Source organism: Blennius ocellaris (assembly GCF_963422515.1).
Source record: "Blennius ocellaris genome assembly, contig: SCAFFOLD_87, whole genome shotgun sequence".
NCBI lineage: Eukaryota > Metazoa > Chordata > Actinopteri > Blenniiformes > Blenniidae > Blennius > Blennius ocellaris.
This window is the reverse complement of record NW_027662210.1, coordinates 9151-15000: the sequence shown is the minus strand read 5'-3', so window position 1 is coordinate 15000 and position 5850 is coordinate 9151. Positions and strand designations below refer to the sequence as shown.

The 5850-nt window shown below is 50.7% G+C and overlaps 1 protein-coding gene across 5 annotated transcripts in view; it reads right to left on the bottom strand.

Annotated features, from left to right (window-relative positions):
* Positions 1–5850, bottom strand: part of LOC308148113 (myocyte-specific enhancer factor 2C-like) — a 21719-nt gene extending 15869 nt beyond the window's left edge. For 4 of the 5 annotated variants that reach the window (XM_080521544.1, XM_080521546.1, XM_080521547.1 and 1 more), the window contains exons 1-2: positions 5618–5850; positions 3054–3125 (exon numbers count right to left, since the gene is read on the bottom strand). The gene's annotated coding sequence lies outside the window, so the exon portion shown is untranslated. Of the gene's footprint in view, positions 1–2699; positions 2966–3053; positions 3126–5617 lie in introns of those variants that run through there. The other variant, XM_080521545.1, reaches the window with a different exon arrangement.

The following is a 5850-nucleotide window of genomic DNA, read 5'->3' as shown; positions in this document are numbered from 1 at the left end:
AGCCGCTCACGCAGCAGGAGGGAGTTTTCAGGAGAGAATCACCGGGAAGCAGCGTGTGGGCACTCGTCTGGAGGCGGGGCTTAACACACAGTTTGATCTGCTCCGGGATCACACACACACACACACACACACACACACACACACACACACACACACACACACACACACACACACACACACACACACACACACACACACACACACACACACACACACACACACCTGACAGCTATTTATAGCCTCTGTGGTGTAAAACAGAACGACTCCAAAAATAAAAGTGAACTTTCTACCCTGGAACGACAGGAGCTGCTTTGTGACTGGAGATCAAAGCGTTTTCCTCAGCCGCTCCCACGAAAAACACTTCAACGACGGCGGCGGCGGCGGCATTTCCACCGCGCTGCAGGTGGAAACGACGTAGTTTGCGTGACGAGTGAAAACTCAGACGTCTGGCAGAGTTTTGTGTTTCTGTTTGTGGAGGGCGGAGTCACTGGACACAACGTTTTCAGGAACTTTTCAAAAACGCGGTGGCGACATCGTCGTCATGGAAACAGCGCCAACTAGTGGCCCACCATACCAACTACGTGGTTGTCAGTGGTTCTGCCGTCTCCGTGTGAACGGGCGTCGTTCTCAGAACGACGCCGCGGAAACGCAAAACTGCTGTTGCATTCTGGGAGATTTTTCACCCCGACCGCGAGGTTCTGAGGCTAATGCTAGCTTGCTAGCCTTCGCGGTGGCGTCTCGGGGAAGTTTGAGACAAAGTGAAGGTGGGCTCCACCCATTAGAGACCAGAGCTCCACCCATTAGAGACTAGAGCTCCACCCATTAGAGACTAGAGCTCCACCCATTAGAGACTAGAGCTCCACCCATTAGAGACCGGAGCTTCACCCATTAGAGACTAGAGCTCCACCCATTAGAGACTAGAGCTCCACCCATTAGAGACCGGAGCTCCACCCATCAGAGACCAGAGCTCCACCATTAGAGACCAAAGCTCCACCCATCAGAGACCAGAGCTCCACCCATTAGAGACCGGAGCTCCACCCATCAGAGACCAGAGCTCCACCATTAGAGACCAAAGCTCCACCCATCAGAGACTAGAGCTCCACCCATTAGAGACTAGAGCTCCACCCATTAGAGACTGGAGCTCCACCCATCAGAGACCAGCGCTCCATCCATTAGAGACCAAAGCTCCACCCATCAGAGACCAGAGCTCCATCCATTAGAGACCAAAGCTCCACCCATCAGAGACCAGCGCTCCATCCATTAGAGACCAAAGCTCCACCCATCAGAGACCAGAGCTCCACCCATCAGAGACCAAAGCTCCACCCATCAGAGACCAGAGCTCCACCCATCAGAGACCAAAGCTCCACCCATCAGAGACCAGAGCTCCATCCATTAGAGACCAAAGTTCCACCCATCAGAGACCAAAGCTCCACCCATCAGAGACCAAAGCTCCACCCATCAGAGACCAGAGCTCCACCCATCAGAGACCAGAGCTCCATCCATTAGAGACCAAAGCTCCACCCATCAGAGACCAGAGCTCCATCCATTAGAGACCAAAGCTCCACCCATCAGAGACCAGAGCTCCACCCATTAGAGACCAAAGCTCCACCCATCAGAGACCAGAGCTCCATCCATTAGAGACCAAAGCTCCACCCATCAGAGACCAGAGCTCCATCCATTAGAGACCAAAGCTCCACCCATCAGGGACCAAAGCTCCACCCATCAGAGACCAGAGCTCCACCCATTAGAGACCAAAGCTCCACCCATCAGAGACCAAAGCTCCACCCATCAGAGACCAGAGCTCCACCCATCAGAGACCAAAGCTCCACCCATCAGAGATCAGAGCTCCACCCATTAGAAACCGGAGCTCCGGGATGTCCGTCTCCATGGAAACGGCAGAAACACTGAAAACACTGCGGTTCTCCTGTCGGTCACTAGGCGGCGCCGTTCTGATCGAGCAAAGTTGTGAAAGAAGGTTTTGTTTATTCTATTGATCAATTATTTATCGGCGATGTTGCTGGAGTTTATTAAATATATATAAAATATATATAAAATATATATAAAATATATAATAAAATATAGATAAACGATTAAGAAGTGATGAACTAAAACTCTTTCGGGGGATTTGTCCTCCTGGTCCCAGGATGTGGGGGCGTGGCCTGGGGGGGGCTGATGGGGGGGGGGGTCAAAGGTCACGCTCAGGGACCCACCGTGGTGACCTGCCAGCTGTGGGAATCGAACCGACAACCTCTGACCTCTGGTCGAAAATAAATAAATATATTGTGAACAAATTGATGTTGAGTTACTAAATAGATCAGAAATATATTTAACATGAAAGGTGATGAAGGGAAACCGAGCGAGGAGGACGAGGACCGGCTCACCTGGACCGGTCCAGGTGAGCCGGTCCAGGTGAGCTGTTTGGCTCCAGGACCTGAACCCCACAGAGTCTTTCATCATAAGGACTCGTCTCGACGACTCGTCTTAAAGAAAACCTGCGTCCAACACCTGGAAGTCGTTTCCAGGACGATCTTCAACAGAAAACTCTGAAATCAAGACAGCGGTTCTGAGTTCCCCCCCCCGGGGGGGTAAATACAGCCCAGATCTGCCCCCCCCCCCCCCCCGGGGCTCAGTGCGGCCCTGCAGGTCAACGTCTCCGGAGTTCCCCGGTTTGATTCCCCCTCCGTTCCAAACGTCCTCACCCGCTGCTGCCGCCGCCCGGAACCTCCACCCCTCTGCTCCGTCACTGACGAGCCTCCACACCGCTTCCATCAGAGGACCGCGGGCTGTCCGCGCGCTCACCGGGCTCCGGGCTCCGGGCTCCGGGATCCACACACCGCAGCGCTCCTCGGGAACCAGCGGCGCCCCGGTGCCTCCGTCCCGGGACGAGTCGCGCGTAAAAGTCGTGCGTAAAAGTCCGACCGAGGAAAGAAAAACAAGCTGCTGCTGCTGCGTGTTCCTGTTGATCGAACCCGCACTGACACCCGCATCTCACGCAGGCACGCGCACCCCCCCCTCCTTCCCTCCTTCCTCCTCCTCTTCCTCCTCCTCCTCACCTCCGCGCGCCCGGTCCCGTGTGTCCCGCCGTGCGTGCGATCCGTCCTGCGGTTCAGTCCATCCGCGAGCACCTACACACACACACACACACACACACACACACACACACACACACACACACACACACACACACACACACACACACACACACACACACACACACACACACACACACACACACGCACACACACACACGCCATGTTTCCGCGTTAAATAAAATCACTGAAAGTAACAAAACACAGAAAAACCACAGAAAACAAGAGTTTAACTCATACAAACAGTTTTTAATGTGGTTTTTTTTCCGTTAAAAGTAAAGTTTAGTTGAAGTTTTCAACAAGTTTCTGAAGTCTAAAACTCTCCTGAGGCTCACTGCCGCCCCCCGGCGGACACTAGTGGAACTGCTCATATCGTCTTCACGCGTTTCTTGTTTCAATAAAGTGAAACAACGAGATGAACTGAGAGGAGAAAAAACACGTGACCAGAGACAAGAGACTCACATGAAACAAAGAGACACACAATGAGACTGAAAGAGACAAAACGTCCCAACAGGTGGACAAAGAGACAGAACGAGACAGAACGAGACAGAACGAGACAGAACGAGATAGAACGAGACACAGAATGAGACAGAACGAGACAGAACGAGACAGAAAGAGACAGAACGAGACAGAACGAGACACAAACGAGACAGAACGAGGCAGAACGAGACACAGAACGAGACAGAACGAGACACAAATGAGACAGAACGAGACAGAACGAGGCAGAACGAGACAGAACGAGACACAGAACGAGGCAGAACGAGACACAGAACGAGACAGAACGAGACAGAACGAGACAGAACGAGGCAGAACGAGGCAGAACGAGGCAGAATGAGGCAGAACGAGACAGAACGAGACAGAACGAGACAGAACGAGGCAGAACGAGGCAGAACAAGGCAGAACGAGACAGAACGAGACACAGAACGAGGCAGAACGAGACACAGAACGAGACAGAACGAAACAGAACGAGACAGAACGAAACAGAACGAGACAGAACGAAACAGAACGAGACAGAACGAGACAGAACGAGACAGAACGAGACAGAACGAGACAGAACGAAACAGAACGAGACAGAACGAAACAGAACGAGACAGAACGAAACAGAACGAGACAGAACGAGACAGAACGAAACAGAACGAAACAGAACGACACAGAACGAGACAGAACGAGACAGAACGAGGCAGAACGAGACAGAACGAGACAGAACGAGACAGAACGAGACAGAACGAGACAGAACGAAACAGAACGAGACACAAACGAGACAGAACGAGACACAGAACGAGACACAGAACGAGACACAAACGAGACAGAACGAGACAGAACGAGACACAGAACGAGACAGAACGAGACACAGAACGAGACAGAACGAGACAGAACGAGACAGAACGAGACACAAACGAGACAGAACGAGACACAGAACGAGACACAACGAGACACAAACGAGACAGAACGAGGCATAACGAGACAGAACGAGACACAGAACGAGACACAGAACGAGACACAGAACGAGACAGAACGAGACAGAACGAGACACAAACGAGACAGAACGAGACAGAACGAGACAGAACGAGACACAGAACGAGACACAGAACGAGACAGAACGAGACAGAACGAGACACAAACGAGACACAAACGAGACAGAACGAGACAGAACGAGACACACGGAGGTTCTATCTGACGGTACAAAGTCAGAATTTTGATTAAAATGGCCGAAAACTAACAAACAGCCACAGAATTCTACCAAATATAAAGAAAAAACGTTTCAAAAACAAGTCAAAACAACAAGTAAACAACAAGAGTGATGATATAATTTACACAGATTGTATTTTGATTATATCCTGGATTATATATTGACTGGCTGAGTGACTATAAACTTATATAATATTAAAATATAAAAGATGAAAACCAACTGCTGAAGTTTTCAGTTTGGAAAGTTTTATTTTATAGAGTTATAGAAAGAAACACAATTTTAAATACAGATTTTGTTTAATTTTATCACAACTTCTTTTTAAAGCTTAAATCTTTTTATAAAAGTTTCTTTCTCTTTACCAGCGTATAAAAGTTAAAGGACCAGCAGAGTCTCAGGTTTGATCCTTAAAGACAAAAAATCTACACCAACTAAAACAAAAAAGCTTTTTTCAAATAAAAAAAGAAAATAAAGTTAAATTCCCCCCGAAACTTTTAATCTGTTTGCCACAGAAATACTGAATAAAAAGATAAATCCCACAAATATTACAGACGAAGGTGTTTGACCTCCAACAGACGCTTTTTCACTTCAGAGGTTTTTAAATGTAGAAGCAACAAATCAAACTTTATAAAGTGACGAACTGCTCATTTTAAAGAGTTTGGCTGTAGAACAGCGGGCTGCTGCCCCCTACGACCCCCCCGCTGGCCCCTACGGCCCCCCCGCTGGCCCCTACGACCCCCCTGCTGCCCCCTGCGGCCCCCCTGGTGGCCCCTGCGGCCCCCCTACGGCCCCCCGCTGCCCCCTGCTGGCCACTCCCAGTAACGTCCCTCCTCTCACTCACCAGCTCGAGCGTCTTCACCTGGAAGGTTTTTCCCAGCAGCTCCAGCTGCGGGTCTGGTCCTGCAGGTCCAGGGGTCAGACCAGTCCGGTTCCCGTCAAACCAGGACCAGAACCAGGACCAGAACCAGAACCAGAACCAGGAGAAGGAGAGTCGGTAAGCCAGACCAGCTGGCTTAGAGCAGCGGGGCGACCCGGCGGTGGGGCAGCGTGGGGATCTGAGCTGCTGGGCTCCGA